This window comes from Thermobia domestica, chromosome 8, assembly GCF_964235325.1.
Source record: "Thermobia domestica chromosome 8, izTheDome1.hap1.1, whole genome shotgun sequence".
NCBI lineage: Eukaryota > Metazoa > Arthropoda > Insecta > Zygentoma > Lepismatidae > Thermobia > Thermobia domestica.
Window position 1 is genome coordinate 13,900,213 of NC_137461.1, and position 19,517 is coordinate 13,919,729.

The 19,517-nt window shown below is 33.8% G+C and overlaps 1 protein-coding gene across 2 annotated transcripts in view; it reads right to left on the reverse strand.

Annotated features, from left to right (window-relative positions):
* Positions 1 to 19,517, reverse strand: part of LOC145692691 (uncharacterized) — a 74,121-nt gene that overhangs the window by 29,096 nt on the left and 25,508 nt on the right. The window lies entirely within an intron of this gene.

Consider the following 19,517-nt stretch of genomic DNA (forward strand, 5'->3'; position numbering starts at 1 on the left):
CATAAAAGAATGTTATAGTTACTCGTAGTTTGTATTTCTGGAAAGTGTGTTTAAGTTTAATATCTGTTCTTGTTGATTAATAACTTACAATCCCTCTCATATTTCCTAGATTATTATTGCATTTGTAATTGTTTTCTTTTTATTTTCACATCAAACATCATCATGTATAAGATCACCACATAAATATAAATATTTCGTATCATATTATATATCGTTTCCTAATATTCTTTCCTCATAAGATTTATTTTTGTATAAGAGAGTGCCCTTAATTTGCAGACCTGGCCAAACCACCAAGGGCAATACAATCATATGTTCGAATTATACCTTATAACAATCACCTGCTCCGAAATGATTATACTGCTCACAACTTAAAGGATCTAAAATTTCCGTTAAATTTCAGTTTACATATTTCAATTAACGAAGGACAAATTCTTATCCGGTACAATGATGGAAAATTTGTAAACTGTTTTCCTTGAATGAGCATAAGTCAAATTAATGTGTAGAATACGTCAGCTTCAAACTGCACCGAGGTCTTACACCATTCTTGTAGATATCCCTCGCAGAGGTTACTCTCATAAGGGATCTATTACTCTTTTTCATTTTTTCAGTTTTCATTTATTTATTTTGTTTATTTATTATTGCTTTCAATTCATTCTTTTAGTTGGTAATTGTTTCATTTTCTTGCCTTCTGTGCACTGTCTATATATTTCTCTATCTTTAAAGTATTTTATATAATGTATTGTAAAATGAAAAATTTTGAATATATACAATTTTTGGTCATTTTGCAATCCTGATTACATTGTGTAAATTATAATCTGACTGTGTTTTATAAAGATAAAGGAAATTCGATTATGACTTTAAAACGTAGAAGCACATTTTAAACAGTTTTAAGATATAAAATTATAAACACAGTTATGAAAAGTACTCCCAAAATTATTTTTAAAGAGTATGAAAGTTTCTAAAGCAAAATGTTTATTTTATTAACAATCAGTGCTAAAAGTATACTCGTAAAATTAGCTCTTACTATTGATATTATATGTTTTATATACAATTCTAACACTAGTTAAAAGTATTTACTATATGAATACTAAACTACATATATATTCTTATTTCTATCAATGGAATTAATCAAAACAACTATTTTGTTATCACTTGAAAACTATTTCTAATATCTAACCGATATTTCGAAAGCCATGCTTAATAGTTTTGAAACAATAGAAAAAATGCTTATATATGATATACACAAGTAAATCCTTTTTCTTAATGTAGATCCTCCAGTAAAACGTAATGAAAGAACTATGATTTATATTATAATAATTCAATACTTGTGCAATTTATAAGGAAATTTTTAAAGTTATACTGATAAGGAAGTTTGAAATTATAACAATCTAACATTAATGACATCTGTCCTTCTTTCTCTTTTAGACTAGTTATCAAACCTTTTTTTCTCCGATACATCAGAATTTCTAAGAGATAAATCAGAGAAAGTACCAAATGAAATTGTGATCTTATTGGTAATTTGTATAAAGAATGGAAAATTGCAAGAAAGAATCAAATTTCCAGTTTTTTTTTAAAAAAAATTGTAAATCAGATGCCTAGGAAATATCTAATAGTCGATTGCAACTCAAAATACACTCATCTCGTAAAACGGAATAGAAAATAACTTGTTAAGCAAACACACATACAACGTAAATTGTGCTACTTCTACGAAAGGAGAAAGGATTATTCACAATTAATAATAATGAATTGTTATGATTATATATTCCTTGCAATTTTCATGTAGACGTTTACAAGGGCGATTTCTCTGGTTGATTTAATACTATATGTGTTAGTGATCTTCACATTTAGTTTTTGTTAATCATTCTTTTCTCCAATATATGTTAGTCCACATTCACATAGAATTGACTAAATGTATGAAATTTTTAATCTTAAAAAATGGCGTGTTAATTACTTTGGCAACACAAATGACTTAGTCCATTCCAGGTGTTATGAATGAAGGAAGTAAAGGCAAAAGATTTTTTTTCAAAATTCTGTTTCAGCTCTACTCAGTGTGGCATTTTGCTTTTGACTTGTATGTATGTAACTGTTAGGCGACTTACTTCTCCTTGTATTATCTGACACATAAGTTTAGTTATGATTTTCGCGGGATAGTATCTTTTGCCTCTTACTATGAGAATGAAATCAGTACACATTCCTTGCTGCCAACTCGCGATTTAATTAAATGTTTTAAAGATTTTATAAACTCAATCTCTAACCAAAGCGATAACTGCACGATCTCTCTCTTAGCAGTTAACAAAAGGCACTACAGAAATATTAACCAAAATAGAAGAAAAAAGAAACCAAAACCACATTCTTTCGCAGCATGAAGCTTACGGCTTTTGCCATATATTTATAGAGTGGATTTCTTCTGTATCTTGTTCCGTAACTCGTTGGATCCGTGTATAATTCCCATTCTGGGCCTGTATTCCATTCTTCGTCCTACTACTTTTTATTTTTATTTTTTTCATTGATCAGGTAAAACTCCAATAAAAAGGAAAAATATGGTTACAGTTTAAGGTGTGATTTGATATTCTGCAAGTATTTATTTATATCTATTGTCAAGCAAACAAGATGAAGTAGAATTTTACAAGCTAATACCGATCTAGATTTTACTATTCATAAAAACTATAAATAAATTCACAGCTCAAAAATAAATTGAATTCTCTTCAACTCTACTCCCTAATTAGCTATGGTAAAGAGATGGATTTCAGTGGTTTCGTATGTGGTATAAAATACTCAAATTTAGTTCTTAACGAAACAGAGATCATACTGCAAGGTATCACTATGGCATTAGATCTCTTTATGTAAAGAATGAAAAAAATAATATATTTATACTTGAAAATGTCGAAGATAATATGACAAATATTATGAACAATTCTATAATAGAATTAATCAATGGTTTATAAACTGCAGGGTATTTGAATTTAGCAAAAGTATTTGCCCTTATACGCTGAAACAGAATTTTCTTGAATTGATAGGGAAACTTCGCCTTGAAATATACACCACGAATTTGATTCTCGATAGAATCTGAAATATGTTAAGAACTTTAAACCTTGAAGAACGCAACACAAGTTTGACGTCCCATTTTTATAATATTGTCATTACAAACTGAATAAACTAGCGATAAATACAGGGAGCAGCGAACTGAACCAGCTCCTGTTTTCCGGTTTTTTATATATATTAACGTATCTAACGCCGGGAGTTTTGGTCAAAATACTTTTTTTCCTTTGCATATATTTCAAGGAGAACGCACAACGTCAACATTTCATTAGCAAATGTAGCAACTGATCAAACTGAATAATGCCAAAAATGGCCTACTTTGCCTGCTAGAACCTATTTTTGGTTGAAGTTCCTACAAGATTACTAAGGCGTTAGAATACTTCGGAAGGTTTTACAGAATGCTTGTTATTAAACATATATGTTTGTTTTATTTGGTACAAAAAAACCTTTATGAAGAAAATGGTCTGCAGAGCTCTTTCTAGAATGTCTGTTATTAGTTGTAGTAGTTGGTTTGATTTTAGCGTCTCATTCAGCAGCGAGGCTTTACTTACAGCTTAACGTGGGATCCGAAACACGAGCTCCCGCCGAGAGAAAAGTACCTGATTACAGTCAGTTCTTACCCGTTGGGGTTGGAACAGGCCCTATTGTTGTACTGGTATTGGAAAGCAGTGATGAAACTGGTTAAGAATTTCCACACCTGGAAGAAATAATATTCGTGTCCCAGTATGATCGGAACAGAAATGGGACGACAAAACCTCGTCATACACACGGAGAATTGTATGATACTATTAGTAAAACTTACACGCTTTCTGCTGGTCTAGTGGCTAGCGCGTCCTTTTCTGGTACTAGTAGTCTCGTGTTCGATTCCCATTAAGGGTCAATTAATGCTTTACTTTAACTAGAATTTATTTTCAATAATCATCCGTCTCTTTTAGCCTAAAGGACTTAAACGTTGAGAAAAGTATACGGGAAAAACTATTAAATACTATACATGCAAAAGTCAGGTGCCAGTGTTTTGTAATCTACTGACGAACTAAAACAAAGACAAGAAAGAAACTCTTTTGAGAACTGAAACTGAAGAGTATTTTAGCATTCGTGCTTAATTTACTACTAGCGGGACACATTAAATTCAATGTAATATAAATATTACACAAAATTCTCTACTTGGTTACTGATAACATGAAAAATGTTACGTATTCTTAAACATTAAACATAACACTTCATTTTATATCAATAAATAATTTAAATAAATAAATAACAAGACAGTAACAATACTATTACTCTATATCTACATAGTGTACAAGTGAAAAGTGGCCTATCACAACGAAAAATGACTGAACCGTTTTAAATGAATTTTATTAACATTGTTAACACCTACCTCGGACTGAGCTCTTTTCACGCCTTTTTTATTATATTACGTATCATAACAGATGAGATGGGGTTTAATATACATGCCAAAAATAGTATATATAATGTTGTGAGATGAAACTTAATATATAAAATCCTTATTTAAAATGAGGGTGTAAGTGTCCGATCGTGTTTAGAGATTTCGGTATTAAGTGGAGAATATAGGCAATTTGTATCATTTTTGCTGAATATTTAAGAATGATGACATCGAAGTTATGTCTTGTCATACCGCATTTAGCATTTGGTCCAGTCGGGTTTCTATCATACATTAACATATATATCATAAGAGGAAGAGATGGACATAAACATCTTATTTTAAAATATGTGAGCCCATCTTCTGTTGTTCTTATTAATCCGCTTTTGAGGAGAAAAGGGGCAAGTTCCTAATACGCAGTCAATAAGTAACATATTGTGGTTATCTGTTCGATCATTACGGAAATCGAATGAACTGTTTGAAATGAATATTTCAATACATTTAGTACTTGGAAGAAAATGATAGCTGATGTCCACTGGAAACTTGACAAGACTTCGTTACCATTTAGAGGATGGTCAACTATGCCTAAATATAACATTCCAGGTGGAAGTGAACACGAGGAAAGAAGTAATAGCGTATTTAAGTTTAGCATTGGAAGTCATTGAAAAACAGGATGAGATGCGCTCAAACGACAAAAACATAACTTTTTATATGGTTTGAAGACATGATTAACAGATTATTTATCCCAACGAATCGACTATTTCTTACACGAGTCCGAAGTGCTTAGTTGCGCTCTCAGTTGATGCTAATTGCTTGCAGCTACATTAACAATTGTTTTTTTATTGACTTTCATTACTAAATTTCACTTAAAACTCCATAACTTCTCCTCGTGTGTATATCCACCTGATGTTTTTCGTTCAGCCATAATTGATTATTCTCTAAATAGTATCCAAGTTCGCCTTAAGACGCAAGGTGACCATTTCTTATAAGGGGGAAGCAGACTTAGGTAAATTAGCTTACGCTCCATCCTTCGCGAGGTAGTAGTGCACATTCAAAGTGTTAATATCACAAACTGGGAGAGCACAATAGCCAGAAATGGTGTAGGAAAAGGATTTTAAAGATTACTACTCGCGCATATATGATACGACTCATAAAGGTATCAAGTGACGGCCAGGCAGAGCATCCACGAACCCGTGCAAAGGGTCCCGGGTTGAATTCCCGCTTGAATCAACCATTTTTTGTTTTATGCTTTAACCAATAAAATAGCCATATATGGTAACTCACCATATGTTTACAATACATAACACAATAAAAATGTTCAAATCAATTGTCAAATCTTTCAATGTTCCATGTTAACTAGGAATAAAATGTAATCTATTCCGAGTTGTGCATTGATATCTGGAGTTATATTATAGTTAGCACAATCGTTGCGTAAAAATGTTCTAGACGCTTGCTCTCTATATCTGTGGACAGTGTGCGAATTACAAGGAGGATGAGAGAAATATTCCCTTTGGTGATACTGGATAGAGCTATAACCAGTTGCGGCATTTCAGACTTCGCTCAAAAGGGGGTAAGAGCACCACCGACATAATACTTTAATGTTTTGTACTAGTATATTAGTAGATAATCAATTTCCTCAAACTCTTCGCGGGCAATTGCCCCCCTGCTCTAACTAAAGAACGCCTCTGGCTAAACTGACATAGTTTGCCATGCTATTGTCTTCTGAAGCACAATCCATCCCCCTTGCAAATGTCCGGTCAATTCGCACTCTGTTCACAAATATAGACACGAAACGTCAGTAATATTTCTTACACAACGACTTTACTAACCATAATATAATCCATGGCATCCATATACAACGCAAATTAGGTTAAATTTTATTGTTCGTTAACATAAAATTTTCAGTTTTTACAACTGATTTGAACCTTTCTATAGTTTTATGTATTTTAAACATATGATGAATTAATATTTTACTTGTAGTTACAAATACTCAGTGGTAGAGCGTTCATCTTTTGTGCGTGGAGTCCCGGGTTCGACCCCAGCTCCCACCAAGTACATTTTGAGGCATTGTGCGTGGGTTTTCTCGGGTTTCTTCCGTTTCCTCACACTTTCTTCATTCCACCATTTCATTCACTTCTCATAATCGCCCGTCTCCTTCAACCTAGCAGGCATAATCGTGGGACGTAAAACTTAAAATTTCATTTCATTTTCATGTATGAAGATACAAATGGATACTTTATTGGTTACAGCAAAAAACAAAAAATGATTCAAGCAGTGATTGAATCCAGGGCCCATTGCACAGAACTCGAGAATTTCCTAACTCTGCCACGCAGTCTTTTCATAACTTTTCGAGTCCTGTCATACATGCAGTAAGTTGGAATATTTAAGACGTTTTTCTCCACTATTTCTGGCTATTGCAGTCTTCCAGTTTGTAATACTAACCCTTTAACCCGGGAAAGGTAGCGTACGTAAAATTTACGTGTAGGTAAAGAATAATAGCCTCTCATTTCCCCTCCTCTCGCTTCCAGATCTCCGCACGCCAGCAGTGCTTACTTGTGTTAGTTGCCAACTAGTTGGCGTCGGGTGTAAATAGTCTCCGCTTTCTTTGTTCTAGGCGACTTTCTTTTTCTAAAACCTACACGTCAGTTTGACGTGTCGCTACCTTTAACCACCTTTTTCGTACACGTAGATCTGACGCGTTGCTACCTCTAACGGGTGTTTTGTTAAATGCTTTGGTTCACTTTCGATCGTTTTCTGGGTGATGGCAGACACTTCAAGGACGAGAATAATGACAAACATTTTGGACAATGAAGATACAATATTGGCTGCTCTCGAAAAGGAAGAAGAAATTTCCGAAGATTTGGAAGCAGATAATTTAGAAGTTGAAGTCCATTCGGATTCTGGTGAAAGCTGTTACGATAGTGATGCTGACCCCGAATACACACCCGAAGAAGACGACTTAAATTGTGTAGAAGCAGTGAAGAACATTGAAATTTCTACTGCTCCAACTCAGCCTCGGAGAAAGAAAAAAGACAATGTTCTGAACGAAAGTAAAAGAAACAAAGACGAATGTTCGAACAATGTTGAGGGAAGATCTGCTGGAAGTGTTATCAAAGTACAAGAAGAAACATTGAAAAGCAAGAATGGGTTTGTTTGGAACACGTCATGCCTAAAGAAAAAGGGGAAGACACCGTCCGAAAATGTTATTCATATACGGCCAGGACCCATAGCATCAAATAATTCCCGTCAAGCCACATCTTCTCTTGAATGTTTTGCACTCTTTTTTGTGACGAAATTGTTGCGACTATTCTCCAATACACCAATGAAGAAATTGAGCAACAATGTAAGAAGTACAAAAGACCTGAAGGAAGCGTGAGGCATGTTTGTATGGAAGAGCTTCGAGCACTGTTAGGGATATTAATTTTATCTGCTGCCCTGAAAGACAATCATCTGCCCACTGAAAAGATGTTTGATACGACCCTATGTGGAGATCGCTACAAGGAATCATGTCGGAAAGGAGATTTAAGTTCTTGATAAACTAAATCAGATTTGATAATAAAGAAACGAGAGAAGTAAGGAAAAAAGAATATACCCTGGCCGCTATATATGATATTTGGAATATGTTTTTGCAAGGCTGGGTCATAATTGGCCATTGATGAGCAACTTGTTAGATTTCGGGGTAAATGCCCTTTTCGATTGTACATTCTTTCAAAGCCCAACAAGTATTGTATTAAAATCGTTGTTATATACAATGCAACCAAATATATGGTTGATGCAAAAGTTTATTTGGGGAAAGGGACAGTGCCGCCAAAAACTCCTGCTGCAAACTATTTTGTGAATGACTTGGTGAAAACCATTCAAAATTCAAACCGAAACATCACCATGGACAACTGGTTCTCTAGCATCCCATTGCTCAAAGAACTTCACCAAAAGAAATTGACTGCAGTTGCAACTGTGAAGAAAAACAAACCAGAATTACTAGAAGAATTCAAAGACAAGAAATTTCAGAATAGGCAAGAAGGATCTTCAATGTTTCTATTTGATGAAGACGTAACAGCAGTCTCCTATAAACCAAACTCGAAGAAGATGGTGTGCTTATTGAGCACAATGCATGATGACGCCACTCTGAACGATCGCACAGGAAAGCCAGAGATCGTAGTGACATATAATGCAACAAAAGGTGCGGTTGACACCATGGACCGAATGTGCCAAAACAAACTGTGGTCATAAGACACAAAGGTGGCCTCTCTGTTTCTTCTATAATATGATAAACATCTCTCTGATAAATGGATATGTAATTTATCATCACAACCATTTCAGGAGTGGAGCGAATTCCAAACCAATGTCAAGGTAAGACTTCTGTATAGACCTGCACAAACAGTTAACAAGACCATGGCAAGAGGAACGACTGAGGGAAAGGACACTGAGTCGAGATTTGAGGATGACAATTGAGAAGGTTGTTGGGGACTATAGGAAATTACAGAAATCGCAACCAACAGCTGACCAAAGAGGAGCAAGAAAGTTCTGTGCCTTTTGTGATGTAAGGAAAAGAAGAATGACGAATACTTACTGCGAATGTGGAAAAGCGATATGTGGGGAGCACCAGAAAAAAGTTTGCCCTGACTGCACCTAAATGCCAATGTGTTACATTGCTGTCCTTGTTTTCATTATACTTATTCAACATTGTATCCAAGGAGTAGATTTTTATAATTGTAAAATGTATACATAGAACGGTGTTTTTTTTTAAAAAAAAAGCACATTTGTAATTTCTTTTATATACGGTAAAATAAATAGGCCTACTTCTTAGATAGTCATTTGTGGAAACAAAACTATTCTTGTAATAGCAGAAAGTGTCTTATTTAAGATAAATAAAAAATAAAATATTTGAATAAAAACAAAATAAATAAAATAAGTGTATACATTAAACATCACTTTTATGACCTACAAGTCAATTTGACGTGCCGCTACCTTTAACGTACATATTGAGAACGCTACCTTTCTAGGGTTAAATGTGCACAACTGCATCGCGAAGGATGGCTCCGAACTTCATTTACAAGAGTCGGCTTTACTCTTGTTAGTTAACAATGGCCTGGTTTTCCTCATGTTACTTTCATACAATACATGCTCTAAGCGAGGAAAGGAGTATTAAAAATATATACTCCAAAAAAGAGAGTTTCTGATTAATCTCTCACCATAGGAAGATGAAACTCGACATTTAAAATTCTTACATATCTGTGACGACATTGTCCATCCTATTCGGAAATTCTAACTTTAGCAAAGAAAGCAAGCCAACTGCTACAATATCTTAACTTTCCATTTTATGTTCACAAACTGAGCAAAGTTAGTAAGTATTTTACCTCCTTAAAATAAATCTAGAAGATAGTTACCAGTTAAATTCACTTGGGTCTGTTTCATTTTACTTCAATTAAAATGCTATTCTATTGGGGAAGATTTTTGAATATTTCGTAAATAATATTTCCATAAACTTATTCTTCTCGTTCGAAGAATGAGCATTTCAACTAGCTTGTGTCTGGTCTTTAAAGATAGCTCCACCCTATATTTTTAAACGAATTGTGCATGCTATTTTTTGAATTTTAGAATATATTGAATTTTGAATTTTATCAAGCTAGAAGTACAATTTTAGGAAGCTGAAAATCAACTTTAATTATTCTATTGCCACAATAGTTCAGCGAGCTATCAACTTTTATGCGCAGATGTGTGACTTTAATCTATTTGGGTTACTTGGAAATTGCTCCATACATGGTTTATAGATTAATAGAGACCTTTCACAGTTCACAAGCCAATCATTTTTCCTCAAAGTGATAGTTCTAAGACTGATCAGTTGGTTCATTGGGAGTATAACATCCTTTCAGCACCGAGACTATATGAAACATGGTTTTACAACTTAACTGGGACAATAAGCGAAATTAACTCCCATCAGAAATCAATCTCTTGATAAGGTTGATTCTATAAAGGTTATTCTATTAATATAATGAAAAAATCTTATTATTCTCACATGACCTTCCAAATAGAATATGACCCAAATAGAATATGACCTTCCAAAACACATACTGTCTTTTCACTTGGTACGAACACAAGTTTATTAGGTATTTTCTCATTAAATAGTGAACACGTTTTCATTTTTCAACACACTGAAACGTCTAATAATAAAAACAAAATACACTAATACTGTTTCGTTCCTCTTCTCTTTATGCTTTTACACACACCAGTTGTTTTTTGATAATGTTGTGTTTTAAGAAAAGGTTTGTTTAGTTCACGGTTAAAACAGAAACACAAAAGGCACTTGAAAGCGCTTCAGGTTATATTATTTTGCTCATTTGCCCGATGGTGACTCACCAGCTTGCTACTTTCATTTAAATTACTTGTATATTTAGTTTCGGATGTAAAAAGTAAACACTACAAATAATTGTTGTTCCTTCGACGAAATGGAAGAAAACGAACTTAATGAAAATTCGAACATTGATCAGCCGATTGGTAGGTTAATACGTTAACCACTACGCCAAATAGTCGGGTGCTTGTTTTCTTGCTATACACTTTAACATTCAGCTTGTGATTTTTGCTTCTGTCGTCTTACCATATAACAGTTCCTCTGCTTTCCCTGCTTGTCATACTATTCGTGTTATTTATTCTGTAAATTGCATTTGTTAACGTAATATGTTTTGATGTTTTACCAGGATCCACAGAAATAAAAGTTTTTACCTTTCAATTACATTAAGCTATTTCCTGATTTCCTCATATCTGCCATCGCTTCAAGGGGCAAAAATACTATCCCGCGGAAAACATGCAAAAATTTATGTGAGAGAAAATACTTGATCTTTATCCAATATCATCTTAGCTCTGTGTAATAACGTATTTAAAAATTTATTATTCTTAGTTACATGATGTAAGGAAACAGCTTTTAAGTAAAGATCAGTGTAAGAGATGAGATCTTTGAGTTTTACGTCCCACGGTTATGCCGGTGAGGCTAAGGGAGACGGTGATGAGTAATGAATGAGATGGTGGAATGGAGAAAGTGGGAGGAAACGGGAGAACCCCGAGAAAACTCACGACCACGGTGTTTGTACACCACAAACTTCACTTGGGGGAGATCAGTGTAAGTCCTTTATATATAATGTGATATAACCGTTCCAGGAGGGCAGCGGTTGTTCAGTGGTAGAGCGTTCACTTCTGGTGCATGGGGAAACTGCTTCGATCCCAGCTCGCACCAAGTGAACTTTGTGGTAAACAAACACCGTGTGCATGGGTTTGTTCGGGGTTCTCCCGTTTCCTCCCACTTTCTTCAGAACCATTCCATTCATTTTTCATTATCACCGTCTTCATTAGCCTAGCCGGACGTAAAACTCAAAGATTTCATTTCATAACCGTACAATTTTTTCCTGGGTATTTTAATACAGATACTATATGTATAATCGAGAAATGTATATTTGTGGTAAATTTCGTAGGAAAAGAATTATAAATACGAAAATAATAATGAGTTGAATAAAATGTTTCGAAATGGGCAAGAAAATTTTATTTTGGTTTTATTATTCTTATTTACTGCTCTTTTGACATTGAATTTGCACCATACATGTCTTTGTTGATTATACACTTACTAACATTATAAGAAATACAGGGCGATTCGTTAACAAATTATATTCCTACAATAACGTATTTATTGACATGCGACAATAATTTGGGAGATGAGTGTACATGGCATTGTTTTTTTATTATTGTTACTTCAATATAAGAATGTATATCTTTTAGGTATGTTTGACGTTTAATCAACTCATTCCGTTCAAGAATCAAATAATGAATTTACATATCAAAACGTACTTCATGATTTCAGTCTCATTCTAATGACATTAATTCCCAAAACTCTACGTAAGAGTTTCATAAATCAGTTAATTGAAGTGATCTTTTTTCTTACACTACGATATAGAGACTTATACTGTTCTTAGAATGAAAGAGTTAGAGTTCGTACCCCACAAATTCCACTACGCACAAAGACTTGACTCAGTGCTACCAACTGGTGTTGTTGTGATGAAATGTTTCGTGTAGGTTGGGCAGCATTTGTTCAATCGTCTCTTTAAACTGCAAATGAGCTGGACACTAGGTAATGGAATTAGATCAATTAGAGAGGTTGATACTTCTGAAACATACAGCATTATTACAGTATTTGGAATACCAAGGAATTTACTTAGATTAATTAAGGTATGTTAAGTGAATCATAGAGGAAAGCCCGGGTTGGAAAATCTTGTCTATGATCTTTCACGTCGAGAATGGCCTGAAACAAGGGAATGTGTTGTCGCCATTTCTTACTCAACCTTATCTTGGAGTATCCTATATTGAAAATCAAAGACAGCAACCAGGACCTAGAGTTGAATGGTATTCGCCAGGTTATGGGTTATGCTGATGATGTAAATTTAACAGGGGATGAAAGGAGAACAATACAGAGAAAGGCAGAGGTTTTATTATACGCTTGCAAAGACATGGGTAAATGCAAAGAATACTAAATACATGAGTCGGAATCGCAATACCGTACATTATGGATGCGTTAAAATATCAAATAATATTTTCGATCAAGTGGATGCCTAGAATCAATATTAGCAGACCAAATATTTATGAAGATGTTAAATATCGACTAAAAGTAGGGAATTCATGATATCATTCACTTCAAAATATTTGTATTTTGTTCCCACGTATTCTAGCGAGGAATTTAGACCTAATAATATATATAAAAGAATAATCATGCCTGTTGTTCTGTATGGTTCAGAAACATGGTCGCTTACTCTGAGGGAAAAAGTGTTGGAGAACAAGATCCTGAGATGAATATTTGAACCCATGAGGATCAAGAATGGGGAATAGCGGAAACTTTACAACTAAGAATTTCTTAATTTATACCGTCTACCAAACATTGTTATTATCATCAAATCTACAAGGTGAGGTGGGCAGGTCATCTAGCCAGAATGGAAGAAAGTAGGAACGATTTTGAAGTTTCAACTGCAAATGCAATCGGAAAACGACCATTAGGAAAACCTAGGCGCACATGCGAGAACAATATGAAGATGGATCTCGCACAAATATTAACATAAAATAGAAACTGGGTTGAGTTGGCTAAGGATAGAAGTTAGTGGAAAGTATTTGTGAATGTGTTATTGAACCTGGGATTCCGTAGGCTTTAGATTGGGTTAGTCAGTTAGCTAGTTATAGAAAAACATTTTATAGTAGCGATCCATTGGAGTAAAATAAACTATAATTTATTTTCGGAAGTGAGTTTGTCCATTTGAGAGATCCCAATTATGGAGCTAAAATGTTAACACCATTGAATAGTAGAAGATATCATTAAGTCAAAAAGTATTCAGCATTTCGGCATGCGATAGTTAATAAATCAAAGCTTAGAGCATGAAATCTCAGTGTGACAGAGAGCAGAGAGTTGAACCTAGTTCATATCCAAAACGTGTTGTAAATCTTATTATCAGGCGTGAAGTATTGAGATACAAAGAAGTGTGAACTCTCTTCAAAATTGAGCGCATACGTATTTTATAGTTTTACTTCGATAAAGATACAAACGCCACACAAGCAAGTTAAGAAATTTATAATATTTATACGAAATATAGATCAATATAAAGAAACAATGATAATATGGTGTTCATTCTGATAATTTATGTCTAATGTTCCTTGACGTTTGTAACTAATCAGAGAAAAGTACAGGATATTTTGACAACAGTCGAGAAAGACTGACGAGTAAGCATTCATGACATTACTAATAATATAAACACCAATCATCAAACGGTGATAAAGAATTAAAAGAAATCTCACTATAAAATAAAGCTTGACGATTAGATGACACAAGATCAGGCTCAAAAATATTTAACCGATTGAATTTCCATCTCCGGATCTCTATTGAAACATAAGGAACTTGAGATATTTCTTAAGCAATCGCTAATGAGTGACGATGAGTGGAAATACATGGTAATATTGTCTCATAAGGATAATTGCTGAAATGAGAAGTTCTACAGTGTGTTTGCGAAGTCTATACTGACGGCCGAATAGGTAATGCTATGGATTTAGTAGAATGAGAAACGAATTGTGCATTACAGTCTGCTGCCAACGATATAAAGATAAACTTGGGACTATATTGTCAGCAGCTACCCGAGTTGAGCTACAATTGGAAGGAAATTTCCTTAATTGGTCAAGAGAAAGACTATTGTATACCATGCAAAATGCAACAAAATACTAAGATATTTGACTACTTGTCAGAAGTTGCAAATTCTCGGTTGGAAAGTCTTAGTGCATCCACCGTATAACCACGACTTTGCCAGTGTCTAGTGTGCTTAGTTCCCTGCACAATTCTCGGAATAGTGCTAATTTAGTTTGAAGTGGAGGCGGTAAAAGATGTCTCACATTTTTTCCCTAGAAACAATAAAAATTCTAGACTGACGGATTATGATACTCAATGAACGATGTGCTATATGTTGTTTTACCAAAATGTAATTTTCTAAGATGTGCTCTGGCATATTTATTACTATGTTAGAATAAACTACTAATACTTTACTTAGTTAACTGACTGAGATCAGATTTCTCTTTTGAGCACTATTCTCTAAGTACTATTCTCTAAGTAAAAACAGTCTTGGAAGTGCAATTCCAACAATACTAAATTTCACTTCGAGTTAAGAACTTCCTATGCATGGAAATCGGTATTATACATAGTAATTTACAATGTAAATATTTCTTTTCTAGTTTCCACAACGTTATGACTTTAACGTTTCAAACTGTATAACAAGAAACAAATGAACTATTAAATATGTGAAGAAAACTTGCAAAATCTTGTTTTAATGTTACGACTTAGACATTAAAAGTTGTCTAGTTAAACCTTAGTAGTTCTTTGAATAACAACCTTATGTAAGACGTGAATTTACTATTACACTTAGAATTCGAAACACATAAATTAGTGCTAGCAATCAAAACCTTCTTTCTCTCGCTCGTGGGAACTATAATTTAATAGGAAAGAAACGAAATATCCTGTTCTCAGCTATGGTATATTGTATTTGCAATTCGTGTAATATTGTTCGTAATTCATTCTGAAAATAAAATGGTTAATAAAGAGTTGTTTAAAAATATTGTCAGACTTTGGGTTAGTTTAGGAACAAGCATATACAAGAAAACGACGAAATAAATTTTAGTATCGCCAAGATTTAAAAACAAACATAGTTTAAAAAACTACTCACCCGAACAAATCGGATATTTCATATCTTACCCCAAAACTGAATTGTGTAATGTGATTTTCCCTTCAGTACTTTATTTTGTTCAGTCAGTTACGGGTTACTTTCTGGGACATAATTCGACCAAACATATCTTTTAAAGTATATTTTTTTATACAAAATTCAAATTTCCTTGGTCTTTAACAACAATCAAATATTGATAGAATTATAAAAGCATTATCGTGGTCCACTCTTCAGAAGTCCTTAGTAGCTCCTGAAAACTTTTACGAAAAAATTATATCTAGCTAACTGTTTTTGTGTATACTGAAAGACAGTGACGAATCCACCTTTGATTTCTTAGGGGAGCAAAGGAGGGACAGAAACATTTCTATGGGGTCACCTATTTTTGCAAGCCAAAATGACAGTTTTATGATGTTTGACTTACATTACACTACAACGTGTACTACTTTGCTGTTTTCATATTGTATAACTACAAATTAAATTCGTTTCAAATAAAATTTGCAAGTAGCAAATGGCGTAATGTCTATACGTGAAATATTCTATTCCCGTTGAAAGATATTGACATTTCAGCTCATTACAGTGGTTTGAATTGCACATTAAAAGGTCTAGCTACACTTATGTAGCCTCGGTGCTGATAAATACCCTAAAGTCCTATCTAACCAACCTAATTGAAAATACCTTAGTGAACCTAGACTTATTTGATAACACCACACTTACTAGACTACCACAAAAATGTTTCGATTAAAATTTACGAACTAGAACCAGAATCTTCAATCAAAATGACGGAACTCCCATAGCTATCATTTTTCAGCTTTCCCGCATCCCACTCCTAAATGGGGAAGCGGGAGGCTTATTTTAGCATAGGTAAATTTCTCCTTACAAAATATTAACTTTTTAGTTCGTACATGTTTCGTCCGACGCTTGTTTCTCAATATATTTCGTAGTATGAAGTAACAAAATTCACGCTATATATACAGTCTCACCCCTCATTTAAATGAACCTCCTCTATTTTTTAAGTCGTTTAAAAAGTTAGTATGAGTGGCCAAATGTTTCCGATTGTCTGTAAATTCTTGCAATAGGTACTATCCACTGAAAATATTTGCAGTGGTTAATATCTACAATTACAGTGCGAAAGTTGAATAATACAGTACTATGTACTTTTAATCCAGCACAATCTCCAACGTGGCCTCGTAAAATACCGTATACACTGTAAATACACATAAGACAATAATTCCAACATTTTTGGTTTAAAATCTTGACTTTCAGACAGAATAGTCTCCTCCAGACAGAATCAATTCTTACATTTGTTAAATCAAGAGATGAGTATATATAATTATAATATTTTTTTCATATTCTTTGAAAATACGAAGGATTAGTGAAAAATAAAATAGAATTACTGCAGATTTTTGATCAATATTCCTTGTGATTTGATTAATCCGACATAGTTTACTTGTAATCCTTGTGATTTGATTAATCCGACATAGTTTACTTGTAATCCTTTTCATCAATATATCCTACGAGAGGAAATTAGCATTTCCTTGACTTTTTGATTTTTAAGATATATACGCTGAGGTAAACGCAAAATAAACGTATACGAACTTTGATTTACTCAGCTTAATTAATCCCCGTAAAATATTTATTACAATAATAACATATTTTTTATAATCAAAGGATGAACACAACTTCATCATAAGTAACTATATGTTTTAACATGTTTATTCATAAAAACATATTCTCTAATTACATTTCATTGCCTTTTGACAATATTCCGAAAAAGTTTGAAAACGTTCTCTTCTTAATAACAGTTCAAATGTATCACCATCCAAAACTCTACAAAAGATTCCCTGAATCTATACCAAATTTTATAATAGTTATTATGGATTTTAAGCTCAATAATTGGAACTAGATATATTACTCATTTCTTATTGTTATATAAAGGGGAAAATATTTATTTTCTACTCTTTTCTATACAAGAATTTAAATTAACGGTTGGAGAGAAATCGACATTTACTTAATTCATGGAATTTACGAAGCAATAGTCAATGGAGTGAAAGCATTCATTTTCCCCAAGAATCTCAAGAAAGAGAAGTCTGCTGAAAAAGTGTTTGTAACATTCTTCTGGAATTCATACTCATAGACTACCTGCCCAAAGGCCAGACATTAAATGGAGATTATCTGCATTAATCAGGAAACTTAAAGACAAATGGAAAGTGTAAAGCCACGAAAAACTGAAAAGAAAATTGCTTTCTTCACTAGAATGCATCTGTATATCGATCACTGGAAACACAACTGACATTGCATGATATAGTATTTTAATATATAGGATAATCTTCCGTATTCCTCATATTTACTTCGTATGACTATTATTTATTACCCAAACTCAAATAACACTTGAAAGGACACCGTTTTGGATCTGATAATGGTAGTGCTATGAACAAATGAAATTAAATTTTTAAGTTTTACGTCCCACGCTTATGGCAGCTAGGCTAAAGGAGACGGTGAAGAAGAGAAATAAATGAAATGGTGGAATGATAAAAGTAGGAGGAAACGGGAGAGCCACGAGGAAACCCACGCAGACGGTGTTTGTCCACCACAAACTTCCCTTAGCAGGAGCTGGGTTTGAACCCGCGATCCCATGCACCAGAGGTAAACGCTTTACCACTGAGTCACCCCGGCCCCAGTGCTATGAACAGTGGTGCAAGGAACAGTCTCCAGATTTTTATACTGGTCTTTAAAACCTGGAGCACCATGAAAGGAAACACTGAACTTCGGAGGACAGAATGTAAAATAACTCACATTTTCTCATTTCACGTGCACTAGGCCTACTTCTCGGTTGGACTACGAACTTTTTAGCAGTTTCTTGCACATTTCTGCTCAATATGGCAAACAATATGGTCAATATGGTAGATGTTACGCCAGTGCTTTGAGGCAAAAGGGAGCACTAGAAAGGGAACTAAATACCAGCATTCTGACAATACATTTTATTGAGAACTAATCAGTTTAATCATATACAATACTATTATTATTATTATTATTATTATTATTATTATTATTATTATTATTATTATTATTATTATTATTATTATTAATAATAATAATAATATCGTGGCTAAGCGGTTACCGTACATGGCTTTGGCGTGGGAAACCCGGGTTTGATTCCCGGTTTGAGCTCATGTGGTTTGGATTCCACGTTAGTCATTAGGTCCACGTCTCATATAGCCTCGCTCCTAAAAGGCACGTTAAACTCAAAATCAATATTATTATTATTATTATTATTACTTTTGATCTCTTCCAAAAATTTAACTCTTGATACTTACAAATTAAGCTGTTATAAATCCATCCTATAAATACTAAATATCGAGAATAATGATTCAGAAAAAAACATGCAACCTTTAAATATTTTTAAATCAAGATGTGTAATTGAAATTTCAAATTTGGATAAATACACATGAGTTATTTAGTACAAACAAATCAAGTTAACCAATTTGCACAATGAAAGCACAATTTTCAGTTGATTCGGGATCTACAATGTAGCCAATTCTAGCAAAAGAAAAAATTTCCCTAATCTTGCTGATGGAAATTAAAATTCATAAGAAGGAACTATAAATAAAATTTACTGGAAAAAGCGCTGTATTATAAAACACAAATAGACATGATTATACTCAGACGCCCAGAGCAGAAAGCTTGAGCAGTAATCCGCGACGTGGTAACTCCATGGATAATACAATCTGACAGAAAGATTATCTATGATAATGGCGTATAAAATACCATATTCAAAATGTTTTAAGGTCACGAGAGTCTGGGGGGCAGTCAGGGGAGCAAGAGTAACCATCTTGTGGGTTCGCTGCAATTGTCCCTCCTCTGGCGTCGTCACT